Below are 21,887 nucleotides of genomic sequence, written 5' to 3' on the forward strand. Positions count from 1 at the left end.
CCATGGAATGCCGACTAAGAGCATCAGCTACAACATTCTCTTTCCCCGAATGATAGAGAATATCCACATCATAATCCTTAAGCAATTCGAGCCATCTCCTTTGCCTAAGATTTAGCTCCGTTTTCTTGAAGATATACTGCAGGCTTTATGATTTGTGAAAATATCAACATGCACTCCATACAAATAATGACGCTATATCTTAAGTGCAAAAACTACAACTGCCAACTCTAGGTCATGAGTCGGATAATTCTTTTCGTGAACCTTGAGCTGACGAGATGCATAAGCTACAACTTTACCATGCTGCATTAAGACACTTCTAAGACCCACTCCCGAAGCATCACAATAAACATGGAACCCTTCGGTTCCGCTCTAGTAGCGTCAAAACAAGAGCACAAGTCAATCTCTTCTTCAACTCTTCAAAGCTTCGCTCAAAAGAATCTGACCATTCAAACTTAACCTTCTTCTGAGTCAACTTAGTTAACACAACAGAAATAGAGGAAAATCCTTCTACGAAACGTCTATAATAGCCTGTAAGACCCAAGAAACTTCTTGTATCAGGAACTGAGGTGGGTCTGGGCCAACTCCTTATGGCATCAATCTTCTGAGAATCAACTTTAACATCTTCACCTAAGATCACATGACCTAAGAGCGCCACTGACTTAAGCAAAAACTCACACTTTGAGAATTTTGCAAAAAGTTCGCAATCTTTAAGAGTCAGCAACACTATTCGGAGATGTTCTGCATGATCAGCCTCATTATGGGAATACACCAAAATATCATCAATGAAGACAATGACGAAGAAGTCGAGATAAGGCTTGAAGACCCTGTTCATAAGATCCATGAAAGCAGTTGGCGCATTTGTCAACTCAAATGACCTAACAAGAAATTCAAAATGGCCATAATGGGTTCTAAAAGCGGTCTTCGGAATATCAACTTTCTTAACCTTTAACTGATGATAGCCTGATCTAAGGTCAATCCTGGAATAACATTGGGCCCCTTGATGTTCATCAAATAAGTGATCTATTTTAGGAAGAGGGTAAATGTTCTTAATGGAGACCTTGTTCAACTGACGGTAGTCTATACACATACGTAAGGAACCATCCTTCTTTCGGACAAATAAGACTGGCACACCCCAAGGTGAAATACTCGGCCTAATAAACCCCTTGTTAAGAAGATATTTCAACTAGGATTTTAACACTCTTACCTCTGCTCGAGCCATTGTGTATGGCGGAATGGATATCGGTTGAGTATCGGGAAGTAAATCAATTCCAAATTCAATCTCCCTGTCAGAAGGGACTCCTGGAAGATCTTTGAGAAAGGCCTTTACAAATTCATTTACAACTGGGACGGACTGGAGAGTTGGAGTCTGGGCATTTGAATTCTTGACTTGAACTAGGTGGTAGATATAACCCTTGGAAATAATTTTTTTGGCTTTTAGGTAAGAAATAAATCTATCCCTGTGTACTACTGAATTACCTACCCATTATATAACTAGCTTATTAGAAACTCGAATCTTACAACTTTGGTTCTACAACCTATAGTGGAATAACATGAAGCTAACCAATCCATACCCATGATCACATCAAAATCTACCATCTCTAACTCTGCTAAGTCAGCTATGGTTCTACGATGATAGATTAAAACTGGGCAACCACTATAAATACGCCTACTTATGACTGACTCTCCCACTAGGGTGGACACCTCAAAGGGTTCATGTAACTTTTTCAGTTCAAATCCAAATTTCTTAGCAACAAAAGGGGTTACATAAGATAAGGTTGATCCTGGGTCAATAAGGGCATATACGTCAAAAGTGAAAACTGTTAGTGTACCTGTGACAACATATGCTCTAGCCTCTGTATCCGGATGACCTGTCAATGGGTACAAACGGTTCGAATCACCGCCTATGTTTCCGGACGTTGCCGTTCCACGCCCCTGCTAGGCCTGATTGTGATGAGGAGCTGCCGAATTTGTGGATGGCGTCACATTACCTTCTGAAAACGGCCCTTCTGACCACATCTAAAGTATGCATCAGTACCCACACGACACTCACATGAGTGTCTCTTATTACAAGTTCTGCATATCAGATGGGTATAAGTCGACTGACCCACACTAGCCTGAGAGTAAGAACTTGATGGCCTGAAATTGATGGCCTGAAATTCTTCTTCTTATCATTACAGAACTTAGGGACTGTGGCACTTGCTGTGGATGGAGCAAGTCCTACTAACCTATTCTTAAAGAACTTTTTTTTCCATTACCGCTGAATTTTCTGGTAGACTTGACCCTCTTGTTAAACTCCTTGTCTTTTTGTTTCTGCATGGCCTCCTCATCCTTTAGCCTTGTCACGTTTCCATGTATTAAAGCAACCATCTTGGAGATAGTAATCCCCCCATTTTGTGTAGTAATATTAGCCCCATCATACAAATGAGAATTAAGACCCCCAACAAATCTCTTCACTCTTGCCCTCATGTCCAAAACCATATTTAGACCATGCTTAGCCAGAGTGACAAACTCCAAATAGTAGTCTTGAACTAACCTGCCATTCTGCTGAAACTTCAGGAATGGCCCAGCCTTAGCTTCCCTGAACTCTATTGGCATGAAGTGGTCTAGGAATGCACTTGCAAACTCATCCCATGTAGCATCTAGTGAATCCTCACCTCGAGAAAATTTCCAAGATTCATACCAAGTGTTAGCAATGCTCTGCAGCTGATGAGCTCTAAAAGTAGCTGCTTCAGTTTCTGCAGCTGTCATAATCCTGAAGATTTCCTGAAGGGCATCAATGTTGTCTTGAGGGTCTTCGTATTTCTTTATCGCCGTGAAGACTGAGGGATTCATTCTGAGGAAATCCTTAGTCTTAAAACACTCTCCATTATTTCCAAAACTTGACCCAGATTCCTGATGTTGGGCCTGAGCTGCTACCAGTTGTGTGAGCATATTAATAGCACTCCTAACATCCCCATCCAAATCACTAGGATGTGTAACTATAGAAGCGGTTGGGGCTGCTATCTAAGTCTGAAAGGTCTCTTCGCTAGCTGCTTGTGCAGTAGCCCCTTGGCTAGTGGCTGTGGTCTTTCTGGTGTATTTCCTTTTCACAGGAATTTTCTAAAAATACGTACATGCACGAATTATAAAGGCATCCTGAAAGTACTGCTCTAACTGCACGGTGTAAAGTATGAAGGCAGTGAGACAACCCTAAATGTCTTGGTGGTCAACAGTTTATATGTATTGGGCCCTCACACATATAAAATGACCCTAGTAGACACGATTTCATTGACTCCCTAAAGACACTTGAACCTAGGCTCTGATACCAAGCTTTGTCACTCCCCGAACCATGGCCTGGGCATAACACGACACTCGGTGCCTGACTGTATGTGGCCGAGCGAACCACATGACTTGCTAAATCATCATGATGCATACATGAGCAAAACATATAATGCGAAATGCATGATGAGCTTTTGTAAAATATATAGTAAGTCATAATATTAAACATAAGTACTTGGTTAATTCAGGAATGCGTACAATATCATAAATGAGCCAAACCGGCTAACCAACTCTAGATGTCTATCATGACACTTTTCTTATCTATGAAACCTCTAACATGATTCTGAAACATGTAACATACTTGTTGGGACAAGGCCCCCAGCATACCTTTAGATGCAAAACTAAATAAAGAAAGACAATGTCTAAACCCCGAATGAGATGGGGCTCACTACTAAGCTAGTACGTGCAGATCCTAATGAGCAGAGGCGTCATCCTGTAAACCTGTACCTGCATCGTGAAATGCAGGCCCACGGGCAATAAAAGGGGACATCATCATATTGAATGTACTGGTATGTAAAGCAACTGAAATAAATAACATGGGACATAAAATAACATGATAAGAATTGAAACTGAAAACCTGAACATGAACATGAGCATGAGTATGAGCATGAGTGTGTATATATATATAGTAAAACATGGTAAGTAGGGAGAGCATTTCATAAACATACAACATAATATCACCACGTGGGTACGTGGAGTCTCGTACCTCACCAAACCAGCAGAGCCCCTATACCTTGCCAGGGTATAAGGTGTAACGTGCCTGATGGATCCATTCAGTGTAAAATTAAGGAATCGTCCTAACTGGGCGGAGCGATCCTTGTCCTAAGGTGGATACGTAGTTTCAGGCTATTTGAGCCTTCTCAGTAATTCGTGCAACTCCCAAAAACATGAACATGCTATAATTGGCTAAGAAGCCCACGATTTTCGTGAATTAACTTGTACTTGAGTTGTAGTCATGATTTCACGAAATAACTTAGAAATATGGTTTCATGAAGTAGCTTGTGTTTAGCATGTATGTATCTTGTATCATGGCATGAAAGTAATTATTTAATATAGTTGCAAGAAAGCTTGTAGACAAGTACGATATTCATGAACTAATCATTTTCAGTTAGAAACATGCATACAAGAACCCATGGAATACAAGATATGGGTTTCATGGATTACAGACTGATTCTCAATAATCATATGGAGTTATTAAGAACACAATGATAGAATAATAGCAATTCATACATAATATAATCATCGACATGGACCTAGGGTTGTCATGAGCATGGTATAAAAAAAACCCTAGTTTTCGTAAGGATTCATACTCTATGGATTAAGAGGCATGGGGAAGAACAATGATGTTCGCACACGTAGATATGAACCCTACATACCTGGTAATGCTCCAAAACTTGACTTAAAGACTTGAACTTTGAAGAAGACTTCCAAAATCTTGAATCTTGAACCTTAAGATGGGTTTTCTTGAAAACCCTAGGTTAGGAATAATGATTTCTTGTTTAGATTACACGGATAAATATTAGAATTGATTTGGAATGATTAGAGTAGGCTTACCTTGGTGTTCTTGATGATGGGAGAGGGTAGGAGGTAGTTCTAGGGCATGAAGGAATGAAAAATAATAATTTGGATTGATATGGACAAATATATACTGTTCTGGAACATTAAAGCTTGTTACGCCTAAAAACCCACCCTAGACGTGACCGGCATCCGACAACATCGGAAGAACCTAAAAGATACACTAACAATACTTGAACCCGCCAGGTCCAATATTCGCCTCCAACCATTTATAAAATAAATGTAAACAAATCATGAATATGTGAATTAAATTAGCGGAAGTCTATATTAATCAAATACTTAGTCAAACGTAATAACATGCCCGAGAGTTAATCAATAACTCAACAACTACCCACAAGAATGTATACTATGGAGTTTCAAAGATAAAGGAAAAATAATTCGACTCATCAGGACGCAGCCCGAAGAACTAATAAAATGAATAAACAAGTAAATATGGTGTTCCATGAATGAACTTGTGGTCTCGTGAAGTCAACATCAATCGCAAGTCCTTCCAAAACGCCCGGAGTATCAAGAACCTGCTCTTCTCCATTACCTAACATACCATAAAAACAACAATGGTATTTCTAAGTACTTCGTACTCAGTTAGTGCCTCGGGGACAATATGTAAAAACAAAATAGAGTACAATAACACATAAAGAAAGCAGTTCTGAAAATCATTTGAAACCAATGTAGGAAAAGTTATTCAGTTTATGTGTCTCAATAAGAATTATCAAAACCGATTACAAGCCCTATTGTCAAGGTAACTTCAAATATGCCTTTCAATTGATCATAATTAACAACAACAATTCCATGAGAAAATAAGAATATCACACATGCCAATACAGGCCCAAGAATTAAGCACATCGATGGGGTGACCGTAGAGGTTCCATTGTCACAGCGTACCATACCGGAATATGAAATTCAATGGTGGCTATCCTTCCTCCTGAATAGCTAGGCATAATCACACCCCAGGTAGCGAACCCAGAAATGGCCACTCTTCCTCCCGAATGGCTAGGCTTTATCACACTAGGATCCATAGTGGCTACCCTTCCTCCCGAGTAGCTTGGCCAAACACAACAATCAAATTCATAGCATGTAAGCTGAATTATATCATAGAAGCTAAATCACAATTATCTCAATGTAGTCACACCATCCATTAGCCTTAAGGTTGAAAATGTTTCCACTTCTTTAAACAAAGTTCAATTGTCATAGTTTCTCCTGAAAACCTCATTACCAACCATTAACCATTATTATTGATCATCTATTATAGAGGAAAAACAATTAGGGTTACGTATACATTTATAGGGTATAGTACAATTAAGGTTCAATGTCGGCTTGCCCCCTCACGCACACCAGCCATGACATAAACATGAATTAGGGTTTCAAAATATGAGATGTTCACCTTTTTATTCAATAAATAACCTTTGAGAAGAAGACATAAATTCCAAAATATGATTTTCGAAAGAGAGACATACCTTTATTAAGCCTTACATAATTCAACAATTTACTTTTATAATGAAGAACACCCCAAAACCCTAGCTTGAATCACCTTAAGAAGGATTACCTTGCAAACCCTAGGTTTTTCATTCAAGAACCATGTTAAGAATCACGGGTTTAATGCCAGGATTGATTAATAATGTTAAAGATGTTCTTACCTTTATGTTAGGAGACGTGCAGAAAAGATTTTCGCCCTTAGGGTTTATGAGAATAAGAATAATTCATAAAATTAACCGAATCCTTCTATTTATACACACAGCTAGCGGCTGGTGAAATACAGCCTGAAATACGGGTCATATTTCAAAATACGGGCCGCATTCTGTGGCTGTATTCAACAATAATGAAAAATAGTGAGCAGTCTTAGGGAACAAGTGAAATACGTCTAAGGTATACGGACCATATTTCAAAATACGGGTCGTATTCTATGGTCGTATTTAATCATAACAAAAACAGTGCGTAACCTTGGAAAGTCGGTGGAATACGTCCTAGGTATACACACCGTATTTCAAAATATGGGCCGTAAACTCTGGCCGGATTTTATGATAACTCAAAAAAGTGAAGTCCAACCTCCAAGACACTTCCACACTTATCTTGGATCTACAGAGTGTTACATTATCCCCCCCCCCCCCCCAAGATCATTCGTCCTCGAATGAGGATCATAACCTAGAAAGGATTCACTAAACCACAAGTTGCTTCAAACAAACCAACTGATTCATCTACGAATAATTACAGCGCTAGCTCATACCTGCCATAGGGAACAAGTGAGGATATATTTTCTTCATGTACTTCTCTTCTTCCCAAGTAGCCTCCTCAGTATTATGGTTTCGCCACAACAGTTTAACCGACGCTACATCCTTTGTTCTCAACCTTCTAACTTGACGATCTAAAATTTGAACTGGTTTTTCTTCATAAGACAGAGCTTTATTAATTTCAATATCTTCATGGCGAAACACATGGGAAGGATCAGGTTTGTACAATCTGAACATCAAAATGTGAAACACCGGATGAACCATGGATATATCAGCCAGTAATCTCAACTCGTAAGCTACCTTCCCAACCCTTTTTGTAATCTCGTAAAGACCAATATAGCAAGGACTAAGCTTCCCATTTTTGCCAAAATGCATTACCCCTTCACAGGTGACACTTTCAAGAAAACCTTGTCATTAACAGCAAATTCTAAATCCCTATGCCTCATGTCTGTATAAGACTTCTGTCTACTCTGAGTGGCCTTCAACCGTTGTACAATAAGATTTACTTTTTCAATCGCTTCATGAACTGAGTCGAGACCCAATAACTCTACCTTCATTGGTTCAAACCAACCAATTGGAGACCGACAACGCCTCTCATAAAAAGCCTTATAAGAAGCCATCTGAATATTCACTTGATAGCTATTGTTGTGAGCGAATTCCACCAGAGGTAGGTGTTCATCCCAACTTCATTTGAAATCGATTGCACAAGCACGCAACATATACTCCAAAGTTTGAATAGTTCTCTCTGCCTGCCTGTAAGTTTGACGATGAAAGGCAGTGCTCTATTTCACTCTTGTCCCCAAACCTTCTTGATACGTCTGCAAGAAATGAGCAGTAAATTGCGTACCTCTATCAGATATGATGGATGCCAGAACACCATGCAATCTAACAATCTCGTTTAAATATAACTTGGCGTACTACGCTACGGCATATGACGTCTTCACCGGAAGAAAATGGGTAGACTTCGTGAGTTTATCCACGATCACCCTAATTGAATCAAACTTGGCCCTTGTGCGGGGTAAGCCCGCAACAACAAAATTCATATTTATCATATCCCACTTCTATTAAGTAATCTCAATGTTTTGAGCCACGCCACTAGGCCTTTGAGGTTCATCCTTCACCTGTTGACAAATGAAACATTTAGCCACAAAGTTAGAAATATCAACCTTCATGCTCTTCCACCAATAGTGTTGTTTCAAATCCTTATACATCTTGGTGGATCCAAGATGAACAGAATACTTGGAACTATGAGCTTCCGTCATAAATTCTTGTCGAAGACCATAAACATCGGGAACACACAATCTCCCTTGCAACCGCAGAACACTATCGCCAGTCCCAATAGTAAACGAAGTGTACTCACCCCTTTCCACTCAATCTCTCAGCTTTGCCCAAAGTTCATGATCATATTTCTTGGATTAAATAAAAAGGTGAACTTCTTATATTTTGAAACCCTAATTCATGTTTATATCATTGTTGGTGTGTGTGAGGGGGCAAGCCCACATAAAACCTTAATTGTACTACACCCTATACATGTATACGTCACCCTAATTGTTTTTCCTCAATAAGAGATGATCAATAATAATGGTTAATGGTTGGTAATGAGGTTTTCATGTGAAACTGTGACAATTGAACTTTGTTTAAAGAAATGGAAACATTTTTAACCTTAATGCTAATGAATGGTGTGACTACATTGAGATAATTGTGATTTAGCTTCTATGCGATAATTCTGCTTCAATGCTATGAATTTGATTGTTGTGTTTGGCCTAGCTACTCGGGAGGAAGGGTAGCCACTATTGATCCTAGTGTGATAATGCCTAACCATTCGGAAGGAAGAGTTGCCACTTTCAGGTTCGCTACCTGGGGTGTGATTATGCTTAGCTATTCGGGAGGAAGGATAGCCACCGTTGAATTTCATATTCCGGTGTGGTGTTCTGTGACAAGGTAACCTCTATGGTCACCCTTTCGATATGCTTGATTCTTGGGCCTATATTGGCATGTGTGATACTCTTATTTTCTCATGGAATTGTTGTTGTTAATTATGATCAATTGAAAGACATATTTGAAGTTGTACCTTGACAAGAGGCCTTGTAATTGGTTTTGCTAATTCTTATTGAGACACACAAACTGAATAACCGTTCTTACATTTGTTTCACATGATATACAAGAATGATTTCTTTATGTATTATTGTCACGACCCAACCCCGTAGGCCGTGACTAGTGTCCGTGCTGGACACCCATACGCACCCAATAACCCCAAACTAGCATATTATCAGAATATATCAATATAAGAGTCAATTTGGCAATACTAGATATCGCATATGCACAGATATAGCACGTGGAAGCCGATAAGGCCATCACAGATCATAACAATCCCAGAAACATATACAGAACCCACATGCATGTCTACAGACCTCTACAGAAGAAAACAGAATCATAAGACGAGACAGGGCCCCGTCGTACCCCTGAATGGCATACATATATACAATGGCAGAAGACTGTACCCAAAGATAGGCTCCGGACAAAAGAGCGCCTCAAAATAGCAGAATAAAGTCCTATGCGGGCGGATCAACAAACCTGTCGTCTGTACCTGCGTGGCATGAAAACGCAGCTCCCGAAGAAAGGGGGTCAGTACGGAATATGTACTGAATATGTAAAGCCTGAGGTACAGAAACAAGATCATACCCGGAAACAGAATGAACAGAAAAAGAATGCAAAATCCAGAATATCAAATGCATATTTTCAAAACATATGAAGTGTGTACAGTGACATATGCCATATCATATCCGGGCCCCGCCAAGGGACTCGGTAGACAGAACGTGGTCAACCCCCCCCCCCCGATGCTGGTGCCACAACACATAAGAATCAGAATAGGGGATAACCCCATAACATAGCATAACATATCCGATGGCCATATCAGATCATATCATATCAAAATAGTGAACATGGCACAGCATACTCCACAACCCATGTACATGTATACCTGCCCCCTCACATCGAGGCACGGCGAACAATGCAGTGGAAATCGCTTGAGAACATATCCTGGCCCGGGCTTAGTGTGGGAAACATTGAGGCATCCACGAATGTAGTAGTGAGAGACTAAATGCAATAAAATACCATATATATTTCCAGAGACTCAATGAGGCATACCGAATGACAAATCAAAGCAATGAAATCGGACGGAATCATAGTAAGTGAATTTGGGATGTCATAATGGGTTACAGAGGCATAATCATTCCGAGATCGTTTCCAAGATCCAAAACGATTTATAAGACGTAATGGAGTATTAAAAAATGACTTTTATTTAGAAGTTAAAACCTTTCCTTTAAAGCCGCTCAAAGACAAGTCATAAACACAAAAGGGTAAAATCGGATATAGTGGGCCCACCTCGGGACAACCGAAGCGGTGGGCTCAAATTACATATTTTAAGCTTATGGGGTCACCTATAGAGGTACTAGGGACATTTCATAACATTCTAAACAATTTGTGAAAGTTTGCCTAATTCTTCCAACAAAGCATTCCTAAAGGGTTCAATTCTATTGAATGAAAAAGTGACAATTTCAAACGCGGATTCCGATGGACAGAATATATTCCGAGACTCAAATCCGATCCTAGTACACCTAGGACATGCCAAAAGAAGAATCGGGATAGCTTTACATACCTTATATGGTATTTACGCCTTTCCAAATTCAATTCCCGTTTCGCCCGAAATCTACAAATGGTCACGTTTACCAATTGTTAGCCATAAGACTTAAGACCTAAATCTTAAGTCAACATTTTCTACAAATATTTGGGCAGCATCTCCCCTATACATATAGCGCCCCCGAGAATTCAACTCGGCCAAAACAATCAACAACGACCCAACAACAACACCAACAACAACAATAATCACAACAAAACCCAATATACCATAATTATTCATCTTTCCAACATCATGTCGTAACCTTCATTCCAACTTCGTATTTTCAAATCAATATCGACATTTTCATATTCATTACTAATCATGATCATTACATCACAAACCCGAAATGGCTCTTATGTTGTTGCTCTTGTTTTTCTTCTTTTCTTTCTCTTGAAAGTTCTGGGGATTTAATGAATAATTGCCCCTTTTATCCTTTAGCACATGGAAATTAATTAAAATCATGGGCTTGGGCCATGGCATGGCCGGCCACCCCTCTCCAAGTTGGGCCAATTTTTTTTTCTTTTCATTTTTTTGGGCCAACTCGGTTGGTCCCGAGTTGGGCCTAGCCCACCGACCTTTCGACCTTAAAACGTTCATATCTCCTTGTACCGACGTCACCTGGGAACCCACGACCTATGGATGGAAAGCTAATTCAATTATCTACAACTTCTGTTCCGTGGTATGTTTCCAAATTCCAAACCTATAATACCGTTTTTGCCCCTCAAAGTCAGGTCACCCGAAAACGTTTTCTTAAAGATATTCGTTTGGAGGGCTTCCACTTTGATTTGGCCCAAGGGTACTTCATGAGTTGTGTTTAACTTTACATATGTAATTCATATGACTTTTCAGATGTTCCAAAAAAAAATCTCGGTGTGTGGGCCCCACCCCAGCAGATACTCCGAGGTTCAAAAATACGGGATATAACATCCTCCCCCCCCCCCCCCTTTAGAACATTCGTCCTCGAATGTTAGATTAATCTTATAAGGTCTTGTAAGCATTTTGGGGAAGGTTCCTTATATGGGCAGCATACATAACTTATTTATCAATCAACATAATCCGTTAAAGAATTTAAATTACCTGTAGATGGAGGAAACAGGTGAGGGTACTTCTTCTTCATTTCTTCTTCAGCCTCCCAAGTCATCTCCTCCATGTTCTTATTTCGCCACAGTATTTTAACCGAGGCTACATCCTTATTGCGCAATCTCCTCACCTGGCGATCCAGAACGGCTACAGGTTGCTCCTCGTAAGATAACTCTTCTGTCACCTGAATATCATTCACTGGAAATATTCTGGAAGGATCGCCAACACATTTGCGGAGCATGGATACATGAAATACTGGATGTACCGCTTCCAAATCAGATGGCAGGTCTAGTTCATAGGTGACACTCCCAATTTTCCGAATAATCTGATAAGGTCCAATGTAACGCAGACTGAGCTTACCCTTTCTGCCGAATCGCATTACGCCTTTCATAGGCGATACCTTCAGAAATACCCAATCACCAACCTGGAATTCCAAAGGTCGACGCCGTTTATCAGCGTATGACTTCTGTCGACTCTGGGCTGCTAATAGTCGCTCTCGAATAAGTTTCACCTTATCAACGGCCTGCTGGATCATATCTGGGCCAATTAATTCTGTCTCGCCAATATCAAACCAGCCGATCGGTGACCTGCATTTTCTGCCATACAAAGCCTCGTACGGAGCCATCTGGATGCTGGAATGGTAGCTGTTATTATAAGAAAACTCTTTCAACGTCAGATGATCATCCCAGCTACCTCTGAAATCAATAACACAGGCCCGCAACATATCTTCAAGTGTCTGTATAGTGCGCTCGGCCTGCCTGTCGCTCTGAGGATGGAAAGCCGTGCTCAGACTCACCTGAGTCCCTAATCCCTCCTGAAAAGATCTCCAGAAGTTCGCCATAAACTGGGCACCTCTGTCAATGATAATAGATATAGGAACTCCGTGAAGTCGCATGATTTCTCTAATATAAAGCCTGGCATAATCCTCAGCGGAATAAGTAGTTCTGACGGGGAGAAAATGGGTTGATTTTGTCAGCCTATCAACAATAACCCAGATGGAATCCTACTTCCGTGGAGTGCGAGGCAAACCTGTAATGAAGTCCATATTAATTATCTCCCACTTCCATGTCGGAATTTCCATTTCTTGCAACAGTCCACCCGGCTTCTGATGCTCAATTTTGACCTGCTGACAGTTTGGGCACTAGGCAACGAATTCTGCAATATCCCGTTTCATGCCATCCCACCAGTATAGGCATCTGAGATCGTGGTACATCTTCGTAGAACCAGGATGAACAGAATAGCGAGCATAGTGTGCCTCGCTCATAACCTGCTGTCGTAGCCCTGTAATATCAGGCACACACAACCTGCCTCTGTACAATAATGTCCCGTCCGATGTAAACTCGAACAGAGTCTTCTCTTTTTCAGGTGCTGTGTCTCTGTACCGAGCTAAAACTGGATCTTCATATTGGTGCCACTTAATATCTTCCTTAATAGATGATTCAGAAACCCCTCGGACAGAAATCTGCGTCCCTCCAGAATCGGCCAGACGAACCCCAAGATTAGCCAACTGATGAATATCACGTACTATCTCTTTCCTGTCTGGTTGTAGGTCTGCCAAGCTGCCCATAGACTTGCGGCTGAGTGCATTCGCAACAACATTAGTTTTGCCCGGATGATACAAAATATCCACATCATAGTCTTTCAGTAGCTCTAGCCACCGCCGCTGCCGCAAATTAAGCTCTTTCTACTTAAAAATATACTGGAGACTCTTATGATCTATATAGATATCAACATGAACGCCATATAAATAGCGTCTCCATATCTTCAGAGCATGGATTACCGCTGCAAGCTCCAGATCGTGGGTAGGATAATTCTTTTCATGCTTTTTGAGCTGCCGGGAAGCGTAGGCTATAACTCTGCCGTGCTGCATCAATACACAGCCTAACCCCACACCAGAAGCATCACAATAAATAACATACCCGTCTGGTCCCTCTGGAAGAGTCATAACTGTAGCTGTGGTCAATTTCTCTTTCAGCAATTGGAAGCTTCGTTCACAAGCATCAGTCCACTGGAACTTGGCTCCCTTCTGAGTTAGCCTTGTCAAAGGCACTGAAATCGAAGCAAACTTTTCCACAAATCTTCTGTAATAGCCTGCTAATCCCAGAAAACTACGTACTTCCGTGGGCGTCGTGGGTCTAGGCCAATTCTTTACGGCTTCAATCTTTTGTGTATCCACCCGAACACCATCAGCTGAAATAATATGTCCCAAGAATGCCACTGAAGCCAGCCAGAATTCACATTTAGAGAATTTTGCATATAATTTCTGATGTCGAAGCACCCCAAGTACCGCCCTCAGATGATCTGCGTGTTGCTCCTCTGACCGAGAATAAACCAGAATATTGTCAATAAACACAATCACGAACATAGCCAAGAACGGCCTGAATACCCGGTTCATCAGATCCATGAATACCGCTGGAGCATTTTTAACCTTAATGCTAATGAATGGTGTGACTACATTGAGATAATTGTGATTTAGCTTCTATGCGATAATTCTGCTTCAATGCTATGAATTTGATTGTTGTGTTTGGCCTAGCTACTCGGGAGGAAGGGTAGCCACTATTGATCCTAGTGTGATAATGCCTAACCATTCGGAAGGAAGAGTGGCCACTTTCAGGTTCGCTACCTGGGGTGTGATTATGCTTAGCTATTCGGGAGGAAGGATAGCCACCGTTGAATTTCATAATCCGGTGTGGTGTTCTGTGACAAGGTAACCTCTATGGTCACCCTTTCGATATGCTTGATTCTTGGGCCTATATTGGCATGTGTGATATTCTTATTTTCTCATGGAATTGTTGTTGTTAATTATGATCAATTGAAAGACATATTTGAAGTTGTACCTTGACAAGAGGCCTTGTAATTGGTTTTGCTAATTCTTATTGAGACACACAAACTGAATAACCGTTCTTACATTTGTTTCACATGATATACAAGAATGATTTCTTTATGTATTATTGTCACGACCCAACCCCGTAGGCCGTGACTAGTGTCCGTGCTGGACACCCATACGTACCCAATAACCCCAAACTAGCATATTAGCAGAATATATCAATATAAGAGTCAATTTGGCATTACTAGATATCGCATATGCACAGATATAGCACGTGGAAGCCGATAAGGCCATCACAGATCATAACAATCCCAGAAACATATACAGAACCCACATGCATGTCTACAGACCTCTACAGAACAAAACAGAATCATAAGACGGGACAGGGCCCCGTCGTACCCCTGAATGGCATACATATATACAATGGCAGAAGATTGTACCCAAAGATAGGCTCCGGACAAAAGAGCGCCTCAACATAGCAGAATAAAGTCCTATGCGGGCGGATCAGCAAACCTGTCGTCTGTACCTGCGTGGCATGAAAACGCAGCCCCCGAAGAAAGGGGGTCAGTACGGAATATGTACTGAATATGTAAAGCCTGAGGTACAGAAACAAGATCATACCCGGAAACAGAATGAACAGAAAAAGAATGCAAAATCCAGAATATCAAATGCATATTTTCAAAACATATGAAATGTGTACAGAGACATATGCCATATCATATCCGGCCCCCGCCAAGGGACTCGGTAGACAGAACGTGGTCACCCCCCCGACGCTGGTGCCACAACACATAAGAATCAGAATAGGGGATAACCCCATAACATAGCATAACATATCCGATAGCCATATCAGATCATATCATATCAAAATAGTGTACATGGCACAGCATACTCCACAACCCATGTACATGTATACCTGCCCCCTCATATCGAGGCATGGCGAACAATGCAGTGGAAATCGCTTGAGAACATATCCTGGCCCGGGCTCAGTGTGGGAAACATTGAGGCATCCACGAATGGAGTAGTGAGAGACTAAATGCAATAAAATACCACATATATTTCGAGAGACTCAATGAGGCATACCGAATGACAAATCAAAGCAATGAAATCGGACGGAATCATAGTAAGTTAATTTCGGATGTCATAATGGGTGACAGAGGCATAATCTTTCCGAGATCGTTTCGAAGATCCAAAACGATTTATAAGACGTAATGGAGTATTAAAAAATGACTTTTATTTAGAAGTTAAAACCTTTCCTTTATAGCCGCTCAAAGACAAGTCATAAACACAAAAGGGTAAAATCGGAAATAGTGGGCCCACCTCGGGACAACCGAAGCGGTGGGCTCAAATTACATATTTTAAGCTTATGGGGTCACCTATAGAGGTACTAGGGACATTTCATAACATTCTAAACAATTTGTGAAAGTTTGCCTAATTCTTCCAACAAAGCATTCCTAAAGGGTTCAATTCTATTGAATGAAAAAGTGACAATTTCAAACGCGGATTCCGATGGACAGAATATATTCCGAGACTCAAATCCGATCCTAGTACACCTAGGACATGCCAAAAGAAGAATCGGGATAGCTTTACATACCTTATATGGTATTTACGCCTTTCCAAATTCAATTCCCGTTTCGCCCGAAATCTACAAATGGTCACGTTTACCAATTGTTAGCCATAAGACTTAAGACCTAAATCTTAAGTCAACACTTTTCTACAAAAATTTGGGCAGCATCTCCCCTATACATATAGCGCCCCCGAGAATTCAACTCGGCCAAAAAAATCAACAACGACCCAACAACAACACCAACAACAACAATAATCACTACAAAACACAATTTAACATAATTATTCATCTTTCCAACATCATGTCGTAACCTTCATTCCAACTTCGTATTTTCAAATCAATATCGACATTTTCATATTCATTACTAAACAAGATCATTACAACACAATTCGGAAGCATTTCATATTATTTCCACAAAATATTCACAAGATATACAAAATATACAAACTTTCCACCGAAGTCATAATTCATCCAAAACTTCTAATATTCAACCTACATATCTATAACATATTTCCATCTTCCAATTTCATCAACCATAATCATAATTCACATCTTAACAACTTCATTTCCATAATATCACAAAATCATTCTAAGGTGACATAATCTTCTACATTCCAACTTCAACCAAAATTCATTCAACTTTCATTCCCAATATAATTTTCACCCTAACCACAACTAGAATACAACTCACCATATGTATACAACATATATACACTCACGGCTACATATATATATATATATATATATATATATATATATATATATATATATATATATATATATATATTCACTTTGTAAACTTCCATATTTCCATAGTTTCTACTCATTTCCATATACTACAACACAAACAAACCTTCATAACATAATAAAAAGGTATGAATTCTTACCTTTTTCTCCAATCTTCTTCACTTGTCCAAAGTGTGAGATTGATGAAACTAATGCTCAATCTTCCAAAACAACTACACCAAGTTGTAGAGGGACCTTGAATTAGTAGGAATTCAACAAGAAAATAATTTCAGAGGCAAGATTTTGAGGGATGATTTTTCTATGGCCAAACCCGAAATGGCTCTTATGTTGTTGCTCTTGTTTTTCTTCTTTTCTTTCTCTTGAAAGTTCTAGGGGATTTAATGAACAATTTCCCCTTTTATCCTTTAGCACATGGAAATTAATTAAAATCATGGGCTTGGGCCATGGCATGGCCGGCCACCCCTCTCCAAGTTGGGCCAATTTTTTTTTCTTTTCATTTTTTTGGGCCAACTCGGTTGTTCCCGAGTTGGGCCTAGCCCACCGACCTTTCGACCTTAAAACGTTCATATCTCCTTGTACCGACTTCACCTGGGAACCCACAACCTATGGATGGAAAGATAATTCAATTATCTACAACTTCTATTTCTTGGTATGTTTCCAAATTTCAAACCTATAATACCGTTTTTGCCCCTCAAAGTCAGGTCACCCGAAAACGTTTTCTTAAAAATATTCGTTTGGAGGGCTTCCACTTTGATTTGGCCCAAGGGTACTTCATGAGTCGTGTTTAACTTTACATATGTGATTCATATCACTTTTCAGATGTTCCCAAAAAAAATCTCGGTGTGTGGGCCCCACCCCAGCAGATACTCCGAGGTTCAAAAATACGGGATATAACAATTATTGTACTCCATTTTCTTATTACTTATTGTCCCCGAGGCACTCATTGAGTACGAAGTACTCAGGCATACCATTGTTGTTTTTTATGGTATGTTAGGTAACAGAGAAGAGTTGGTTCTTGATACTTCAGGCGTTTAGGAAGGACTTGTTGTTGCTATTGACTTGGTGAGCCCATACGTTCATTCGTGGGACACCCTATTTATTTGTTTATTCATTTTATTAGTTTTTTGGGCTGCGTCCTGATGAGTCAAACTATTTTTCCTTTATCATACAAGCTCCATAGTATACATTCTTATGGGTAGTTGTTGAGTTATTGAATAACTCTCGGGCACGTTATTAAGTTATTGAATAACTCTTGGGCATATTATTACATTTGACTAAGTATTTGATTAATAAAGACTTTCGCTGATTTAATTCAGATATTCATGATTTGTTTACATTTATTTTATATACTATTGGATGCGAATATTGAACCTGGTGAGTTCAAGTATTTTTAGTGCATCTTTTACGTTCTTTCGATGTTGTTCATGACGTCGGATGCTGATCACATCTAGGGTGTATTTTGGGGCGTGACGAGCTTGGTATCAGAGCCTAGGTTTAGATATGTCCTTGGATTACTATCAGTGTCTGTGGAGCTGTGTCTAGTGGAGTTTTCCTTGTACAACCTGATCACCTACATGACCGCGAAACTCCCAGGACATTTATAGGTGTTTCCTATTCTTCTTGAATCTAGATTATGCTGTACAACTTGTAATCCTTTTAGGATCATTCTAGTGCGTTCGTTAATTCGTGCCTATTAGAGAAATGGCTCTAACACGATCCAAAATAGTAACCGAGCACAACCCATGAGAGCTAACCGAAACCTTAGCAGCGCGAATACTGGTAATGGAAATGATGTTGGAAATCCAGCACTACCTTAAGCACCGCCTGCCCCGGTTGTCCCTGTTGCGGGTGTATCTGAGATTGGTACTATGCTAACGACTATTCAAATGTTGACTCTATTAGTTGCGGCTCAAAAGTAGCATGGAGGTGTGGGACCTCATAGTGGAGGTAGACTTAAGCCTTTCCTAGACTTAAAGTCACCAGAGTCCTTTGGGTCAAACGAGGTGGATTACCCCCAGTACTTTTAATATGAGACCTTCAAGGCATTGAGGGCAATGGATGCCTAGAATTCTGAAGCTGTGAGACTCGCTTCGTATCATTTTAAGGATGTTGCTCATGCATGGTTTCAGATGTGGGAATCTAAGAGGGGCGACGCTGCTTTAGCTCTAACGTGGGATGAATTTGAAGAGGCGTTCATGGAAAGGTTCTTGTCTGATAAAGAAAGATTTGCTACGGCTACGATGTTCGAAAAGCTGAAACGGGGTAACAAGTTGTTCATGAGTATAGTTTGTAGTTCACCCGTTTTTCAAAGTATGCGTTATACGTGATTCCAAATGAAAAGCATGAGTTGACGCATTTTGTTAAAGGCTTGGTACCACGTATCAAGTTTGCATGTGCTGCTGTTGCTATGTCTCCTTCTTGTACTTTCTCATCCCAGGGAAGTAGTCGTTCGCCAGTATGGGAAGAACGTATCTGTCATAACTGTGGGATTAGAGGCCACATTAAGAGGGAATACAGAAAGTTGCTACATGAGATCGCATCTATGAATAAGTAAAAGAATGATTCGCCTGCTTGTGCTTCTGCTAAATATCCACCTAATGGTAATGCTAACAATAATAATCAGAATGCTCGTAATAATGGCAAAGGAAAGAAAGCTGCTAGCAATTCTGGTGGAGGGACAGCTCGACTTTATGGGCTGACTCGCAGGGAGGCAGCTGAGGCTTCTGACGCTGTGATTACAGGTATCCTTACTATCTGTTCTCATGATGCTTATTCATTGATTGATCTGAGTTCAAATTTATCCTATGTGACGTCTTATTTTGCTCTTGATATGGGTATGAAACCCAAACCTTTGCTGGAACCCTTTGTTGTTGATACGCCTTCTGGTGTTTCAGTTATTGCTTCTAGAGTGTATAGAAATTGTGTTGTTGTGATTAAAGGTCGTGCGACCATGGCTGATTTGTACGAACTTGAGATGGTGGATTTTGATGTAATAATGGGGATGGACTGGTTGACCGCATGTTATGCTAATGTGGATTGTCGCCATAAGTTAGTTCGTTTCGCCTTTCCCGATGAGCCTGTTACTGTGTGGGAGGGTGAAATTTCTAAGCCAAGGGGTAGATTGAATTCCTATATTAAAGATCATAAAATGATTGCTAAGGGGTGTATTTACCATTTGGTGGTTGTTAATGACACAAAATCCCTAGTACCCGAATTTGCATCTGTTCCCATAGTTACTGATTATCCCAAAGTGTTTCCCGAAGATCTTCCTAGTATTCCTCCTGATAGAGTTGTTGATTTTTGGATTTATGTTACTCCCGACACCTAACCGATTTCCATTCCTCCTTATCATATGGCTCCAGCAGAGCTAAGGGAATTAAAGGATCTTTTAAAGGACTTATTGGATAAGGGCTTCATCCGACTAAGTTCCTCACCTTGGGTTGCTCTAGTATTGTTTGTTAGGAAGAAGGATGGTTCGCTTAGGATATGTGTTGACTACCGTCAGCTTAATAAACTGACCATTAAGAATAAGTATCCCTTGCCTAAGATAGATGATTTGTTTAACCAACTTCAAGGTGCTAAGTTCTTCTCGAAGATTGACTTGAGGTCTGGATATCATCAATTGAATATAAAGGAGAAGAATATCCGGAAAATCGCTTTCCGTACTCGATATGGACATTTTGATTTCCTAGTCATATCCTTCGGGTTGACTAATGCACCTGCGGAATTTATGGATTTGATGAATCGTGTGTTTAAGCCTTATCTAGACCACTTCATTATTGTGTTTATTGATGACATTTTGGTGCACTCTAAGTATCGTTAGGATCATGCTAATCATTTGAGGATAACTTTGACAACACTTGAGGAGAACGAGCTTTATGCAAAATTCTCTAAGTCTGAATTCTGGCTTGAGTCTGTGTCTTTCTTGGGTCATGTGGTGACTGGTGACGGTATTAAAGTAGACCCTCAGAAAATTTCAGCAATGAAGGATTGGCCTAGACCCACTAGTGTGAATGAAATTCGTAGCTTCTTGGGTTTGGCAAATTATTACCGAAAGTTTGTGGAAGGCTTTTCATTAACAGCCTTTCCATTGACTAAATTGACACAGAGGACTGCTAAGTTTCAGTGGTCCGAAGCTTGTGAAAAGACTTTCCAAGAGCTTAAGACAAGGTTGACTTCGGCTCCTATTTTGATTTTACCTTCTAGGTCTAGTGGATATGTGGTGTATTGTGATGATTCCAGAATTCGTTTAGGTTGTGTAGTAATGCAGAACGGTAAGGTGATTGCTTATGCTTCGCGACAGTTGAAGAAGCATGAGAAGAATTACCTGACCCATGACTTAGAGTTGGCTGTCGTGGTTTTTGCCTTAAAATTTTTGGCGTTATTATTTGTATGGTGAGCATTGCGATGTTATTACTAATGATAAAAGCTTGCAATATATCTTTAAGCAGCGAGAGTTGAATCTCAGACAGAGGAGGTGGTTGGAGTTGGTAAAAGATTATGACTTGATCATTTTTATATCATCCTGGTAAGGCTAATGTGGTTGCAGATGCTTTGAGTATAAAACCTATGGGCACGTTGGCTTATTTGCGTGCACATCACATGCCCACGGGGAAGGAAATTCAAAGACTTGCTAGTCTTGGGGTCAGACTTGATGAGACTGAAGATGGTGAGTTAGTGGGAATCACGCCATCACGGTCTGACATTGTGGAAAGTATTAAATCCAAGCAATATGATGATGAACTTTTGGCAAAGCTAAGAGATGGAGTGGAAAGGGGTGAGTACACTTCATTTACTGTTGGGACTGGCGATAGTGTTCGGCGCTTGCAAGGGAGATTGTGTGTTCCCGATGTTGATGGTCTTTGACAAGAA

The sequence above is a fragment of the Lycium barbarum genome, chromosome 6 (assembly GCF_019175385.1).
Source record: "Lycium barbarum isolate Lr01 chromosome 6, ASM1917538v2, whole genome shotgun sequence".
In the NCBI taxonomy this organism is placed as follows: Eukaryota; Viridiplantae; Streptophyta; class Magnoliopsida; order Solanales; family Solanaceae; genus Lycium; species Lycium barbarum.